Genomic DNA, 19,396 nt, shown 5'->3' on the forward strand with positions numbered 1-19,396 from the left:
TGTAGGAGTTGTTCCACATGTAGCTGTATTTCTGGTGTCGCAAATATAAATTCTATTTCTCCTCTTCTAGCTCTCAAAAGTTTTGATAAAGCGTTTGGGAACATGCTAGTGGCACATAGCCTGTGGTTCTTAGAAACACAATACATTACCTCAATTCTAAATCCCCTCACCTTCTTCCTTGGTAGGGCACTGTACTTGCTTTTAGGTACTAAGCAGTCTTGTGCTTTACTGGGAACTGTGTCCCTCCTTAGCCTAATGCAATGAATCAAGATGATAAAGCCAGTGAGATTATTCCATTCTCTATCTCAGTAGTTTTGAAATGGGAATGTACTACAAGTTTGACCATGTGTTGAATTCTGATAAAATATTTTGGGGAAAAGATTATTGCACTTATAAAGAGGAGAATGGTTTGCATGACTGTAGAATACTGTAAGGAAAAAGTAGAAAGTATATTTGAACTTGAGGTAAAAATTTTATATGTGTATATAATTTATTTATGTAAATAAATATTCATGTAAATATACAAATACATTATTTATGTAAATAAATACAGTATATATACTTAATTAGGTAACTAGAAGAAAGATTTATGGGGAAGGAGCTCCCATAAATAAGTTTAAGCTTACTAACTTATTGTAAGTTAACCTGCCTCTTAGATCAAAACACACAATGATGCAATAGTGGGGGAAAAGTAGCTGAGGCAATAATAAATCTCATGAATCCAGTCTAGATATTTAAAAAAGATCAACTTCAAAAATGTTAATGGTAAGAGAGAAGATAGAGATATCTTAGTAATATCTCCTCCTTTTCATGTTGATGACATTAAAACAATGTTTTTAAGTGACATTAACAAGGCCAAAACAAAAATAGTAAGTGGTAGAGTTGAAACTTGGAACTGAATATTACCATACCATTTTTCTTGAGATTTAGCAAACAGCACAGTGATGCAGACTGAGCAAATGAGAGATGAAGGAAAGAAAGCAAACTGGACAGCTCTCTCAGCCACTTGACATAGTTATGCCTGATTTAAGGCCTTGATTATATTAGTGGGGATAGGGATAGAATGTGAAGGATGGCTTTTTGAGACAAGCAAGCTAATGATGAAAAGGCAATAATTAAGAGCATAAATACATGGAGATAGTTTGGTTGAATGAGTCTATGATGTGGAAGAAGGTGATATTTCCAAGAAAAATGGATTAATGAGGGCAAGAATGATGGTATTGAATTCAGTTTTAACACATTTTTTCATAAATACAATAGAGACATTATATAAAAAATAAGAGATGTGTATGAAGATGAAAAAAATTTAAACTTCCATTTTAGTTTCACTTACCCACTGACAATCAGATGTTCCAAGAATAGTGCCTGACAAATACTATATCTTCATAATATTAGTTGCATAAAGGAATTTCTTTATTGATAGTATAACAGTGATTAAGTGGCAGAGCTGGGATTTAAGTTTCTGTATTCCTAGAGGACACTTTCTTAATAAATATGATCTATGTCAGTGAATCAGAAATCCATGGAATAAAGACTTGTGCTTTTCTAGGGCCTCGTGTATTTTGTGTATGAGGAATTTTTCGTGTGGGCAGCTTATATATCACATTTCCAAATTGCCTTGTAAAAATGATTTGTAAAAATGTAAAAAATGGTTTGGTCATTCCAAAAGAATGTGTAACTTTAATTATAATCAAATGTATAGGAAAGATTTGATGAACAATTTTGATTCCTTAATCAGTTATGGATTACTCCTATGGTTAACTATTAATTATCATATGGGGTGACCTGAGAGTCTCTGGAGTCTGAGAATGAAAAAGTGAGGAGGTGGATGACTAGTGAGAGAAACAGTGGAAAACTGTCTACTTCTCCTAGAAACTCTTCCTTTCATCATGGGAATATGGCCTTTCTTATACTGAGGTGGTCTGACCCTGCCACTTGCTCTTCTCAGGTGCATCTTTTTCTTTAAATGCTTTCAGAAACTACTTTTATTAGAGCTCAGTATAAAGTAGCTTCAGAAAATGTGAACAGAAATTCACAAGAGAAAGAATGCAAATGCTCTGAACTGCGATGCAATAAGACTTTGAATTCAACATTTCTTAAAGCTCTTTATAAACATTAGCATCGGTAATTAATCCTCCCAATTTCCCCATAAGTCATATTTCATTATCCTTGATTTACAAGCATTATACTAAAATATCAAGGAAATGCAGAGCCTGCATTGTCAGACAAATCTTTTTTTAGCACTAATATCAGCATGTATCCCCTTCTCAGGAGCCTTCATATTTTCTCCCACACTATTTCTAAATCCTTCTATTTCTGCCTTCACAATTTATCTTCTAACTACTTAATCTATAGATCCTAATAGTACCCAGCACATAGCTTTCAGCTTAAGAAGTAAGATCTCTTATTGTTCCCTGGACATATTATTATATATATTTTATTCTGGTATCAACTTCCTCCAGCCTATCTTTTACACTATCTTATACAGTGAATTTCCTGTATAAGAAAATCTGTTCCTAACAACATCTGTCCCCTCAATATCTTTCATTTATTGGTTAAATAGTCTTGGTAAGTAGGAAGGAATCATTTTCAAATCAACTCAGTATAATGTTGATTATTGATTATATGGTCAGTTATCTTCTAGGTGTTTCCACAAATACCTTGTTTCATTCTTACAATAATTTCATGAAGTAGGTGTCATTGTTATTGGTTAACAAAAGAGTATAAATTTATTTTGTGTCAGATATTGGAATCAGACAGTTTTTTGACGTGATTGTTAAGTATTGCATTTTTAATTCATGGAATAGATAGTCTTGTAGCTTTCAAATGAGTAACATGTCTTTTTTTAACCCTGGGAGAGTCCTTAAACTGTCTATACAACTAACTAAACACTGGTATACTGTTGGCCTAATTAATGAAACTTCATAGTTACAGTAGAATTAACTTCACAGATAATTGGACCAATTGCATTGAAAAGAGCTACCAGTAGGGCTCAAAATAGCAAACTTACTTTATCATAGAAGTACTAGTTTCCTAAGGGGCCATAACAACATACCTCAGACTGGGTGGTTTACACAACAGAAATATATTTTCTCACAATTCTGTAGGGTAGAAGTCTGAGATCAAAGTGTCTTTAAAGTTGACCTTCTTTGAGGCCTCTCTTCTTGGCTTAGAGACGGCCTTCTCCTCTCTATGTCTTCACATGGTCTTCCCTCTGTACATGTCTGTGTCCCTATCTGTTCCAATAAGGACACCATTTAGATGGGATTAGGGCTTTCTCTAATGATCTCATTTTCACTTAATTACATCTTTAAAGACTATTTCTCCAAATATAAGAGCATTCTGATATACTAGGAGTTAGGACTTCAACATATGAGCCTTGGGGGGGGGTCCCAATTCAGCCCATACCAACAAACAATATAGTATTTAAATATAGATTTAACTTTATACCAAGGAATAATGTATACACTGAATTTGGTTAAATGTTCACACTGAGCAAGTTTTTAATATAACCATTCTGTGAAATAGAGATATGCCAGAGGGGATAAATTCAGAGAGAAAATTGACATAGGAAGAGTTAAATTTATGCCAGGATATATTTTTTTCAGTTTTGTACAGAAAAACAGTTCCATTTGGCAGAAGACCAAATAAAAGGGAGAAAACTTAGGATGGTATTTTGCTTTTGTTCATTTATCCATCTGTCTACATGAACCTTATAACATTGTTTTCCAAATGGAGGCTTATACTAATGCCAGAAACATGGTATTTGGACTGAAATTATCAATGCTTAGCCAGTTTCAGTTTAAGAGAAGATATAGTACTGGAAAATTCCATTTCTTAAATATGCTGAAAACTAAATTTTTTAGCAATATTGCTCTGTATATACATTTTAACCTTTGAATCCATATTCTATTGTGCTTCATATAAGTACAGACACAGGCTATTAGTTTTGGGAGGGGTGGTTCATTCACATATTCCCAGTGTTATTGAAGCTATTACATAGCATTATGAAACATTACTTTTCAAACCAGTTCAATACAGAAAAAAAATTAACCGTTTGTTAGCTGTCTTATTTTTTCTTATATTTTTAAAAAAATGAATTCATTTGAAAGGAAGTAACAAATATATCTTTCTTAACAAGAATTAAGCATTTTGCTTGACATTTTTGAGTAATATATCAATTCAAAATGTCATTATTATTGTATTATTACATGGTCAATTGATAATTGTTTTTTTATTTTCTTTATATATTTTTCAGTATCTCAAAGCATAATGTCTACCGGTAGTATGGTACGATGAATTGTTGAAGCAACAATGCCTGCTAGTAAATTATATCTATTTATCTATTCATATATACACATATTTTTTTTCTAAAAATAAATATATTATGTCTATTTATCCATATATACTTTTTTCTAAAAATAAATATATGTATTTCTCATTTTTATTCTTTAATTATTAAAGAGAATATATATGTACTCATAAAAGCATATATATCATATTGTTATATATATGTATATGTTTATATAGTAGATATAAACATATATATATATCATATATTTTTAAACTATTTAAATAACCATATTTTTCTTCCTCATCTACATCAACATAGGTTTTTTTTTTAATCTACAATATTTAACAACTTTATGAAGTACAAATCATGCCGCTACTCACATGGTAGACAAAAAATTGTTACTTATTTCTATTCATATGCATATAATTTTATATAATTGAAGTCTCTCTTTATCAGTCCCTTTTCTTTCCTCATTATTATTGTTCCCATGACCTAATAAATGATTGCATTTGTGACTACTAGTATAATGACTGGAACCTAGCTGAGCATCATTTTCCTATCTTTTGACCTCATGTTTATAACATGATATATTTGTATATAGATACAAGTAGCAATATCTATATCTATCTATCATCTATCCATCTGTCCCTAGAAAACCAATTGAAAAAAATGCTTAGATATAATGAGATTTATTATATTAATGAGAAGGCTGTAGTTTTAGGTAACACAAAAACTCAACTCAAACTCTAAAACAGTAGCATCTGAAAGTTAAGAGAAAAGTACGCTTAAAGATTGATTTTAATTCAGAAACACTAGAATGTCATTACAGACCCAGTTCGTTCCCCTTGCTAAACTTTATCATTCTTATCAGCTTCATCTAGAGTCTGGATTTCTTTATGGTGACAAAATGGTTACAGTATACACACACACACACACACACACACATATATAGCATATATGTGTATAATATTACATATATGTATATATTAATACACATATATGCCAATAATATTATTTCCCCTATTTCAAATAGTTTTGTCTCAAATACTTTGAATAAACAATTGTATCCTAAAATAGTTATTGTAGAGATTAGCTCCTTTCAGTGATTTTCCTAACTTTTTAGGACAAATCTTCAGAGATTTATCATTAAGTTTATAATTGTTATTAGTTTAGAGCAAATGTTTGCTCCATGATAGTATAGGTTCTTTGCAGTAGATTTTAAGGGTATATAATTTTATTTTATTTTTTTAAATAAGACATGGGATTTTGCTGACGTCATTGGGGAGCAGTTTTATATGTATGCAATATAAATAGGTTCCAATACACTCATCCATCCTCACAATAATGGAATAAAAACAAAACCAAATATGATTACAGTGGAGAACTTTCTAAAAACTAACTTGCTATTGTTTTACTTAAGGATTTTACATTTGTATTTATAAGTGGGATTGGACAGTAGTTTATATTTCTGGCAATCAATGTCATGTTTAAGTTTGTCATTTTAGGTTTGTGTTTAAAATGCATTTATCTGTAATACATTACATAAATCAAAGAATATAAGTAATATATACATATGTTATGAGTACAGTAATAGATGCAGATAAAATAATAGTCCAGTTAAAACCCACAAGTCTCATTGTGAAAAAATTTCCATGATTAATTTGGTGTAACTTGAATTTAAGAGGAGGTACTATCCCTAACCATCAATTGAAAGATAAAATAGAAAGCAGCAGTGAGTCAGAAACATTCTCATATCTTAGATACTGTTTAGATGCATAAGATAGAATATGAGTATTGTATGTTTTTGTTACTCTGCCCAAATACTTTGCAAAAGTTAAAGAATATATCATTTTCTTCATTATCATTTGAAGTTTTACTACTTTCTTATCTTCTGTTGGATTTTGATGGGAGGCCCAGAGATGCCATATCATGCTCTTTTGGATGTTTCCATGTTATTGTCTCCATACTTTTTATAATTCAGTCCTAAGGGAAAATAATGATATATTTAAGGGTTTGGTTATCTTCACTTTACAAATTAGGCTCATACTGTTTAATGAACTGCTTGCTCCAAAAGCATACACACAGTATGAGGCTTAGCTGGAATTAGAATCATGATAATTGACTCCTGATTATGGGCTGTGTCACAATATTAAATAACTTAAGCACGTATAAAGAGTATAAAGAAGATCTTTTGACAGTGCAAATCAGATGCCCAGGGGTGGAAGGATCCAATAGGTCAGCCTCTACCCAACCCCTTTTTCATATTGAATTGCCTTTCTTGTCCTACCATGCTGTTTGTGTAATATCGCTATAAATACATGATGTTGCCATACAAAAACAGGTTGAGTGCTTGAAAGTGATAGATAGATATATTTCTCTGTTTTTTGTGTCTATTTCAAATTTTAGTATACCACTAATATTATAAAATGACAAGCTGAATTTGTGGTTTGATTTAACATTTTTGTGTTTTTTTTTTCTTTTTACATAAATATATAAAATATTTCCAGCAGTCAAAGGAACAAGCTGCCCTTCATTCAAATGCTTTCTATTCCAGGTTAAGAGTGATACTTCTTTCAGGGCACTGAAACTGAAATGTTTCTTTTAGCATAATAACTATTTCCTTGGGAGGAAACGTTTCTGGATAATTCTTTTTGAAGGTAATAAAATGGAATTTTCCTGTCAGGAAAATATTCCAGAGATATTGCTATCAGGATAACAATATGAAATGAGGCTTTAAGCTTATTGCTATTTTCTTGTCATAATATTTTATTGCTGACTTGCATTTTCCTTTGAGGATAATGCAATCAAGATTTGCTTGACAAATTGATTTTTATTTTATTACAACTGTCATATTTCTAAAAGAATAAATGAATAATATATTGATCTACATTTCTAAAAGATTTAAAAACAAAGCTTACTTGAGTTTAGATCATATCAGAGAAGTCAATAGAAGTGGGCCAATGGAACCACCCTCCCTCCTTCCATCACTTTACCAATACTATGCTCCCATAATCTAGAAGACATTTTATGAGGTTTATTGACGTCCATATTCTGGACCTTGATATCCTCGGCATTTATATTTGCATATAAAGTAAATGAACAAAAACTTAAAAGCTAACCTTGAAAGTAAAAAAATTCATTTGGCTTACATAAATTTCTGCCTTAGTCTGTTTGAGCTGCTAAAACAAAGTACCACCGACTAGGTAGCTTATAAACAACAGCAATTTATTTCATACATTTCTGGAGGTTGAGAAATCCAAGAACATGGTGCCAGCCAGGTCATTTTCTTGTGAAGGCATTCTTCCTGATTCATAGATGGCACCTTCTCACTGTGTCCTCACACAATGAAAGGGGCTAGGGAGCTCTCTGGAGCCTCTTTTTATAAGGCACTAACTCCATTCATGAGGGCTCTGCCCTCATGGCTTAAGCACTTCCCAAAGACTCTACCTCCAAATGTCATCATCTTTGGGTTTTAGAATTTCAGTATACAGATCTGGGGGCGGGGCACAAACAATCAGACCATAGAACTGTCCTAAAGCATTTTTCTGTCTTAAAATTTCTGTGATCTATGTATTTTTGCTGTTTGTTCATGAAAGAACCAAAATTTAAGAAGAAACATTTTTCATTGGCCTCTGTGTTAGTATCATATTGACAGTTCCAGTGTTCTGCTGATTATCTAGAACACTTCAATTCATTCTGGAAATGAGCTCCAAGTAGGATTTTAAGGTGTTAGTTATTTTAAAATCTTGAACATCCTTCAGAGTTCTGTTAACATTGTAAATTGATTTAAAATATATTCAGATTAATAACATCTTGTCAAGGACTTTATCTCATTCAAACTATTTTAATACATAAAGATATGTTAAAACAGTGACTTTTATTATAAGGAGAAAATATCAAGGACAAGTCAGAAGAATAAAATAAGGAATTTTAAAGCTATCATTTCTGCTAATATTCTTAAAACAAATCTCTGGCTGTTGAAGATTCTAATTTATGACTTCTATATCATCTGAACTCTCCCTCTTTTTCTTTCTTCTGTATCTCTTTCTGTATCTCTCTCTGTCTGTATTTCTTTTTCTATTTATCTGTTTGTCTCTCTGTCTCATTCACTCTTTCTAGTCTTTGTTTCATGGCTACTAGACACACTTCTGCCTAACCTCTTAAACAATTGAGTAGTTCTCATTAAAAATTGAAGCTATGCAAGGTACGTCCTGGTCCTTAAAAGATTTTTGGCATTTGCAGTTGCTTTTTCATTATCTCAATTATCTGATGTCATATATATTTCTCATCCCACCTCTCCCATGGGCATGTAGTTAACATCATTCTGTGCTAATAAGGAAGTTAATTTTTTAAAAAATCATTATATTACCTGGACAACTACATTATAAAGATTCTTTACTTCTTTTTTTTAAACTATGACTTGAGTTCTTTAACAAAAATTGCGTGCCCAAGACTTGTCTAAGTACTCCCCATTTATTTCTTTTTAAAAATTTAAATTTTTATTATATAAGTTACAGATGTGCAATGTAGTGATTCACAAGTTTTACAGGTTATATTTCATTTATACTTATTATAAATATATTGGCTATCTTCCTCATGTACAATAAGTCCTTGTAGCTTACTTTATACCTAATAGCTTGTACCTTTTCCTCCCCCTACCCCACATTGTCCCTACCCCTTACCTCTCCCCACTGGTAACTACTAGTTTTTTCTCTATGATTTGTCACTTCTTGCTTAATAAATTGTAGTCCTTATATTTGATTCTTTTATCACTCCCTCACAAACTGGTTCTTTTACTTATATAAGCAAAGGGAAAGTGGTGTAATGGTAAGAGGGTTGGTATCTGAGTTAGATATACTTGGCTTAAAATATGAGACAATTTATTCTAGTTATCTCCTCAAATAAATTATTTAAATTCCCCGGCATCAATTTTCTTAACTGTAAAACAGTGGTAATATGTTGTGGCACAGGATAATTGAAAAGATAATATAAGATGATGTGCTCAAATAGCAGTTTTGTCACTTACTAGCTGACTGAACATCAAAAAGTTAATAAGCCTCTCTGGCATCAGGTTCTCCTCTGTAAAATGGGGCTTACATTTTTCCTTCCTCAAATAACTGTTATAAGGATTAATTGATTTAGTTCCTGCAATGCATACAGAACAGTGTCTGGCATATATAAGTGTTATATACTATATAAGTAGGGCTATTCCCCACCTATGTATAATTCTATATAAGTACTGAGAATGTAGCATGTAGGGTTCATATATTAATCATTTAATGACTGTGTCCTTTGTTTTGTGCCTCTTGTTACTTGTCTCGTTTCTAACTTGCTCTCTTTCCTTAACTTTCAATAATTTTTCTTGGCCAACTGTTGACAACAATTCTGCTTCAGCCTAGAGTATGAGGTCCTAAATAGCCATTTCTGTGCCTAAATACTAAATGGTAGATTTTTTCCTTGTCATTGTTTTCTCACCTCATCTTTCCTTCCTTCTTTGCCTCCATAATTAATTGCTGTCAGGATACTGCTGTTGTAACATGTCACCTAACAGTTTTTACATATCTGATGATTTCCTTTTGAAATGATTTTTAATGTCTGAGTGGAAACTGTGTTGCCCATAGGTAAATGTAGTCATTGGTACATATCAACTTTGATATTCCACTGGGCATTTTTTTTGCCAATTCCACTCACTCTTTGGGTATGGGATGCTACTTGAATAAGTTCTGGTTCTGCTCCCTGGGAGAGTTTCCCAGTTCATTGTTTGCTCAGATGTGAGTTCCACACTCTAGTACCTTTTTTTTTAAACTGAAGTATGATTAATGTCTAATAATATATAAATTATAGGTGTACAATGTAGTGATTCACAATTTTTAAAGGCTATACTCAATTTATAGTTATTATAAAATATTGGCTATAATCCCCATATTATCTAAGTAGATATTTCTCCAAAGGAGACATACAGATGGCCAAAAAGCACATAAAAAGATGCTCAACATCATTAATTATTAGAGAAATGCAAATCAAAAATACAATGAGGTATCTCCTCACAGCAGTTAGAATGACCATCATCAAAAAGTCTACAAACAATGAATGCTAGAGAGGGTGCCAAGAAAAGGGAACCCTCTTACACTGTTGGTGGAAATGTAAATTGGTAGAGCCACTATGGAGAACTGTATGGAGGTTCCTTAAAAAACTAAAAATAGTGCTATCATTGCTATTATACAGCAATCCCACTTCTGGGCAGGCATATATCCAGAGAAAACCATAATTTGAAAGCATACAAGCACCCCAAAGTTCATTGTAGTACTATTTACAATACCCAAGACATGGAAGCAACCTAAATGTCCATCAAGAGAACGGATAAAGATGTGGTACATATATACAATGGAATATTACTCAGCCATAAAAAAGAATGAAATATGGAAGAAATGGACAAATTCTTAGAAATGCACAACGAGCCGAGATTGAACCAGGAAGAAATAGAAAAAATGAACAGACCAATCACAAGCACTGAAATTGAAACTGTGATTAAAAATCTTCCAACAAACAAAAGCCCAGGACCAGATGGCTTCACAGGCGAATTCTATCAAACATTTAGAGAAGAGCTAACACCCATCCTTCTCAAACTCTTCCAAACAATATCAGAGGAAGGAACACTCCCAATCTCATTCTACGAGGCCACCATCACCTTGATACCAAAACCAGGCAAGAATGTCACAAAGAAAGAAAAGTACAGGCCAATATCACTGATGAATATAGATGCAAAAATCCTCAACAAAATACTAGCAAACAGAATCCAACAGCACATTAAAAGGATCATACACCATGATCAAGTGGGGTTTATTCCAGGAATGCAAGGATTCTTCAATATATGCAAATCAATCAATGTGATACACCATATTAACAAGTTGAAGGAGAAAAACCCTATGATCATCTCAATAGATGCAGAGAAAGCTTTCGACAAAATTCAACACCCATTTATGATAAAAACCCTGCAGAAAGTAGGCATAGAGGGAACTTTCCTCAACATAATAAAGGCCATATATGACAAACCCACAGCCAACATTGTCCTCAATGGTGGAAAACTGAAACCATTTCCACTAAGATCAGGAACAAGACAAGGCTGCCCACTCTCACCACTCTTATTCAACCTAGTTTTGGAAGTTCTAGCCACAGCAATCAGAGAAGAAAAGGAAATAAAAGGAATCCAAATTGGAAAAGAAGAAGTAAAGCTGTCACTGTTTGCAGATGAAATGATAGTATACATAGAGAAACCTAAAGATATTACCAGAAAAACTACTAGAGCTAATCAATGAATTTGGTAAAGTAGCAGGATACAAAATTAATGAACAGAAATCTCTTGCATTCCTAAACACTAATGATGAAAAATATAAAAGTGAAATTAAGAAAACACTCCCATTTACCATTGCAACAAAAATAATAAAATATCTAGGAATAAACTTATGTAAGGAAACAAAAGACCTGTATGCAGAAAATTATAAGGCACTGATGAAAGAAATTAAAGATGATACAAATAGATGGAGAGAAATACGATGTTCTTGGTTTGGAAGAATCAACATTGTGAAAATGACTCTACTACCCAAATCAATCTACAGATTCAATGCAATCCCTATCAAACTACCACTGGCATTTTTCACAGAACTAGAACAAAGAATTTCACAATTTGTATGGAAACACAAAAGACCCCGAATAGCCAAAGCAATCTTGAGAACGAAAAATGGAGCTGGAGGAATCAGGGTCCCTGACCTCAGACTATACTACAAATCTACAGTAATCAAGACAGTATGGTACTGGCACAAAAACAGAAAGATAGATCAATGGAATAGGATAGAAAGCCCAGAGATAAACCCATGCACATACGGTCAACTTATCTTTGATAAAGGAGGCAAGAATATACAGGGGAGAAAAGACAGCCTCTTCAATAAGTGGTGCTGGGAAAACTGGAGAGCTACATGTAAAAGAATGAAATTAGAACACTCCCTAACACCATACACAAAAATAAGCTCCAAATGGATTAAAGACCTAAATGTAAGGCCAGACACTATAAAACTCTTAGAGGGAAACATAGGCAGAACACTCTATGACATAAATCACAGCAAGATCCTTTTTGACCCACCTCCTAAAGAAATGGAAATAAAAACAAAAATAAACAAATGGGACCTAATGAAACTTAAAACCTTTTTGCACAACAAAGGATACCGTAAACAAGACCAAACGACAACCCTCCGAATGGGAGAAAATATTTGTAAATGAAGCAACTGACAAAGGATTAATCTCCAATATTTACATGCAGCTCATATAGCTCAATATAAAAAAAAAAAAAACAACCCAATCCAAAAATGGGCAGAAGACTTAAATAGACATTTCTCCTAAGAAGATATACAGACTGCCAACAAACACATTAAAGAATGCTCAACATCATTAATCATTAGAGAAATGCAAATCAAAACTACAATGAGATATCATCTCACACCAGTCAGAATGGCCATCATCAAAAAATCTAGAAACAATAAATGCTGGAAAGGGTATGGAGAAAAGGGAAGCCTCTTGCACTGTTGGTAGAAATGTAAACTGACACAGCCACTATGCAGAACAGTATGGAGGTTCCTTAAAAAGCTAAAAATAAATTTACCATACGACCCAGGAATCCCACTACTGAGCATATACCCTGAGAAAACCATATTTCAAAAAGAGTCATGTACCAAAATGTTCATTGCAGCTCTATTTACAATAGTCAGGACATGGAAGCAACCTAAGTGTCCATCAACAGAAGAATGGATAAAGAAGATGTGGCACATATACAAAATGGAATATTACTCAGCCATAAAAAGATACGAAATTGAGTTTTTTGTAGTGTGGTGGATGGACCTAGAGTCTGTCATACAGAGTGAAGTAAGTCAGAAAGAGAAAAACAAGTACAATGTGCTAACACGTATATATAGAATCTAGGAAAAAAAGCAAAAAATAAGGTCATGAAGCACCTCGGGGTAAGATGGGAATAAAGACACAGACCTACTAGAGAATGGACATGAGGATATAGGGAGGGGGAAGGGTAAGCCATGACAAAATGAGAGAGTGGCATGGACATATATACACTACCAAATGTAAAATAGAGAGCTAGTGGGAAGCAGCCGCATAGCACAGGGAGGTCAGCTCGGTGGTTTGTAACCACCTAGAGTAGTGGGATAGGGAGCGTGGGAAGGAGGGAGATGCAAGAGGGAAGTGATATGGGAACATATGTATATGTATAACTGATTCACTTTGTTATAAAGCAGAAACTAACACACCATTTTAAAGCAGTTATACTCCAATAAAGGTGTTTTTTTAAAAAAAGAATAAAATAATGCCACTTGCAGCAACATGGATGGACCTAGAGATTATCAGACTAAGTGAAGTTGGTGAGAGAGGAAGACAAATATCATATGAGATGGCTTATATGTGAAATCTAAAAAAAAAATGATACTAATGAACTTATTTACAAAACAGAAACTGACTCACAGATTTAGGAAACAAACAGGTTTACAAAGGTGAATGGTGGGGAGTCGTAAATTAGGAGTGTGTGGTTAACATATGTACACTACTATATATAAAATAGATAATCAACAAAGACCTACTGTATAGCACTGTGAACTCTACTCAACATTCTTTAATAACTTAAATGGGGAAAGAATCTGAAAAAGAATATATATATATAACTGAGTTACTTTGCTGTACACCTGAAACCAACACAACATTGTTAATCAAGTATACTCCAATATAAAATATATTTTAAAAAATATCTCCATGTTGTACAGTATATCCCTGTCTCTTATTTTATACATAATAGATTGTACCTCTTACTCTTCTACCCCTATATTTCCCCTTCCCCCTTTCCCTCTCCCCACTGGTAACCACTAGTCTCTTCTCTATATCTGTGAGTCTGCTTCTTTTTTGTTATATTCACTAGTTTGTTGTAATTTCTAGATTCCACGTATAAGTGATATCATACAGTATTTGTCTTTATTTTCCTATCATATACCCTGGCCAGTTCAGAAAATGGATTAGAGATATATGCTCTTTAGGCAGCTGATCAGATCTCATTGACTATTTTCTGCCTTTGGAAAGGTAGTGACTTAGAAGTCTTTTTATAAAATCTGAATTTCCTACAGTGCAGACTGACAGCACTCTTGCTAATAATGCTCTCTCAAACATACTGTGGGTTTTCTATGTATTTGTTTCCAATTTGTAACTGCTCTCTCTGCAATAAAGCTATATCCACATTTTTAAAAAGATGTTCTTTTCTCTCTTGATTTAATTACTGATTCTTTGAACATATCAAGTTACTGATATATTTTCCCCTTATGCTTTCTAGAACCCATTTTCTACCTTAAATGTTTTTCTAGACCACAGAAACATATTTTTTTTCCAGAGGTCATAACAAGAAGTGTTAGAGCCATATCACGATTTGATCTTTATTCTAAGTCTGTGTCGTATCTGGATTTTGTCTTTGGACTTAAGCTGTGCCCTAAATTGAGAATCTTTTTCTGGTTAGCAAAGTTAGAGGTGAGAAATAGATTTGTTTCCTAAGGTAGAAAGAAATCCTCTAAATTCTGAATACATATTCCCCAGTTTTTTTTTTTTAAGATCATCTCTTTCTTTGTAGTAATTAAATATATGCAAGTAAGAGAAAACAGCTCACATTTTCAGTATTCTGTATGGAGATATCCTTGTCCAAGTCTAAAGGTTTTAGTTGCCATTCTTGATTTCTGTTTTATTATCTCTCTCTCTGAGGAAAAAGACAGAAATTCTCCAGCCAGTGATGTTGTGTGACCAAATATAAATATGAAGAAACAAACTGCTGAGAATTTATTTATGTTACCAAAAATCTTAACCCTTTTCTTTTTCAAATAGTTTCTTAATGAAAAAATGTGAAGTAACAATAATTAAGCATTCATAAATGAGAAAAAACATAAATTATTGAAAATAAACCGTGGTATATCTTTTCAATATTTTAAATCCAGTTTTATTTAACTACACAATACTGAAGAGTTTACAAAGTTTCTCAGGTGTATCTTGTAGTAACAGTGCAATTGAATTTATATCAATAGGTAAAACATGAAATATTTGAATTTAATTTTGAGTTTACAGTAAGGGAAGAAGATAATATAATTAATATTATATGATCTAAAGATATAGTAGGATCTAACACATTCTGTAATTATTTACAAGTGTGAATTTGCTTGAGATAATGAATTCTCTATGAGGGACTTTATTGCTACTTATTTTTAAGTAGCCTCAGAATTTTAAGTGTCTGTCACAAAATGGACATTTTTTTACATGTTTTAAAATGAGATAAATGTAAAAGTCCTCAGGGATACAGTCAACAAATGATGGTTCTATTTAGCCCAGCCACAGGGGTTTCCAGTATTCTCTCCTTTAGTCAAGTTTCTAAAAGAAGGTAGAAATAGGTGATGGATTTTTTTCTAATTTTCTATAAACAGATACTGGTAAAATGACTCTATCAAAAGGTTACAAATAATACTGAAAGCAGCAAGGCTCTTTGAAAGTAGATCATTCTTAATGACAAAGTTTCCTAGTTCTTTTTTTATTTTCTTTTTAAAGTGAATTTTGAGCAACTGCTTTTTAACACTTCTGAACAAAATCATCCTAGATATAATTTTTATGTAATGCCTTTGAATTCTGACCAAAAAACATAATTTGCATCAGGGCTTAATATGGGTCATATTAGGGTATTATTGTGCTTCATTTCATCAGCTTCTGTGTTAGTCAGTGGTCAGCTAGTTTGACTTGATTTACATGTAAAACTGTGCAGAGTTCTCTTTATTCTTTTCATTGTGCACATTAGAAGTTGTAAAGGCATAAAAGCTGTGCTCAAGAGATTTCAGACTAAAACAAAGTAGTTTGTCACTCAAGCTTTAATCAAAGGTTCAGTCTTCACATATTTATGTATAAAATTTCAAAGTGAGGTTTATCAAATAAAGAAATCAATGTCCTTACGAACACCTATATAACCTACACTTTTGTATGTTACACATAGCATTTAATTCTTTTTGAGCTGAGACCTGCATTACAAGCAGAAATCTATTAATATAAACAGAGCCTTCTCAAAAGACTCTAGAAGCATTGTTCTACTCAGCATGCCTATACACACCAAAGCACTGGTGTCTCACCACAGAGAAGAGAGTAATGGGTAGGATACATAGACATATAAGAAAAAAAGTAGTCATGCTCCTTGCCATGAAGAAGATTAAAAGCTGCTTGAATTGGGGTGCAGTACTTTTTACCAATAGGATAATTAAGGATGTGGAAATATTTGGTTTATAATGAGCAATAATTTCTATCAGTATATCAATGGAAATTAAGAAATTTTCTAATAGAAATACAAAATGGAAATTTTCTACCAAGTGACTTACGCCAATTTTTTCAATTGAGATTAAAGGTGATAAAGATAGATATTTCAAGCAGAAAAGCAGAAACTTTGTGGCAGAACGCTTTAAAAACACAAACATCTAACTATCTCAGTTGTCAATACTGGGCTGTGGGGACAGTGTCACCTAGGTGACATGTGAATAAAACCTAAGGGGTTTGACCATATGGAGGAAATGTATTCCAGGTAAAATTAAAAACAAGTATCGAGACTTTAAGGTGCAGCATGTCTGGCCTATTCCAGGAAAAACAAGAGACCAGCATTGTTCTCACAGAGGGAGAATGAGATAAGGTTGGAGAAGGCAATAAGGGGAAGGAATCCTGCAAGGCCTGGTGGGATTTGTAAGATTGATTTTGAAACATAATCCCTAATCCAATCCTTTGGTCAATTTTTATTTAATATTTAAAATACTTGAATAGAAAAAATTAAGTGAAGCTTGTACCAAAACTACCACTCCAGGCTTAGTTTATTAATGAGATAAATTTTTAGCCACTGCTTAATATCTTAGAAGAGATTCCAGAGGCAGTAACTCCCACTGCTTAAGAGAGTAAGAGAGTGCATTAGGGGAGTGAGCAATGTGGTAAGAAACATGTCCCTAAAAGAAGATTCAGAAAATGGACATAACCAGCTGGAGAAGGAGAAAGACATCAAGAATCCTGCATTGCTTGATGACAGTTTTTTTTCCCTCAGAATTAATCCTTGCATTTATCCATAGATTTTTCTACAGTGTCTTTACTCAAAATGATCTCAACAGCTGTATTTGCTGAGCTAGCCATATGCTACCAGCTGATGATCTAGACTCTAAGAATTTTTTGTGTGTATATGACTATTTTCAATGTTGAAAATGCTTTTTCACACATTTACCATGAAGTGAGATGCATAATGTTCAAAATACCTTCTAGGGAATAAGTCTGAACCTGCTAACATGTCCCAGTATTTCCTTTACTTATCAAAACTGTTAACCTTCTTAACAGAATGATATGAAAATGAAAATCGTTCTCTTGTAAACATCCTTCGACTTATAAACTATAAACTTATGACTTAAAATTAAAATGATTTATAGTAAATAATTATCTAATTATATAAAAGTGCCCAGTTAGTACCTGGCACATTATAGGTCATTTTTTAAAAAGCAGATATGATTATTATTGTTAATGTTAAAATTATCTATATGGGCGGAACTTACCCACAGTGAGTTCAGTCTCAAAACTGGAGCTAAGATATGTGCATAAAAAGCTCAAGAACTCTGTATTTGGATTATTTACACTGACCCACAGTCTTTTTATCTACTTGTCAATCTGTTTTCTATCTAATATCTCTTGGTCATAAGTAGGTTTATGTTGCAAATTGCCTATAACATTGTAAATTATTTTTTCCTCTAATATTCAAGTTGTTGGTTCCTTTTGGGCTTTTTAATTTATTTTGGGGATAGCCATAAACTATCAACCAGCCAAACGTTAATGTTTTGACCCTGCAGATAGTTATAGTTCTATTCATGTTGTAAAATGCTTAATCACCATGCACTATTTCCATATTTATGATAGTTATATATCAAAATGGGTACCAGATTTTTTGGTGCCCCATGCTCTTTGCATTATGTATTATGAGATTTTTTTTCCTCCTTGAAATAATTAAATGTATATCATTTGGCCAGGAGAAGTGACAAGGTTGGAACAGTGCTTTTGTTTTGCATTGACTTTCTGTATATTACATCAGTTATATTTTGCTGTGAAAAGGGATAGCATTTATGTACTTTTTGTTTATTATATAAAATTTGGTAGCATTTTACTTTGACCTTTTTTAAAAAAGTATAAAACCTAAATGTATATTAAAGTGCTTTTGAAAATTAAAAGTGCCAGATATTTTGGCATCATGAGGAATACAAAGACTTAAAAGTTTCAGTTTTTCATATATGTGTATATAACACATTTCTAAATAGATTTAGTTTATTAAAATATTATAAATTAACTAAATTTTGTTTACATGTGAAACTCAATTACTCTAGCTTTTAGAAATGAAAAGTTAAATATAAATTAAAGAATTAGAAAATGCATTACGCTATATTTCAATGAATGTGGTATACCACAGCATGCATTTCTGAGCTCTCAGGGCTGTGGGTTTTTAATGGTTCAGGGTACTGTCAATCATGAGTCTGCAGGGAGCTTTGTTATAAATGTCCCAGTTCTTTCATTTGCTCTCTTCCTGGTGCATGATGGGATGCCTAACTGTGTGAAATAGAGCCATGGATTATCGATTTACTGCCACTTTATTCCAGGGAAAATGAATTTGAAAATAAATAGGCCATGCTCTTGTAATAAATTCATAGCAAAATGTGTTTGTATTCTAGTGAAAAAATGACAAGTCAAATTTATTTAGAATTTGAACATTCTACTTTTTGCTAAAACATTGTAACTCTTTGATTACTGGGATTGTGCAAATACTAAAAATACACATAGTATTTTTTTTTTACTGCAGTGTATTGTATAATAGAGAATTTGTATTTATGTTTTTCTTTGTGTATACTCATCTTTATAAATAAGGCTCAATCTTCTTGGAAATCCTTTATATTAAACAGTAATTGTTGATATATAGTGAGTTGATTCAATTATAAGAAAGCCTAACTCCACACGAACTTATCAACATAGGTAATACTG

The sequence above is a fragment of the Mesoplodon bidens genome (genome assembly GCF_964165515.1).
Source record: "Mesoplodon bidens genome assembly, chromosome: 1".
In the NCBI taxonomy this organism is placed as follows: Eukaryota; Metazoa; Chordata; class Mammalia; order Artiodactyla; family Ziphiidae; genus Mesoplodon; species Mesoplodon bidens.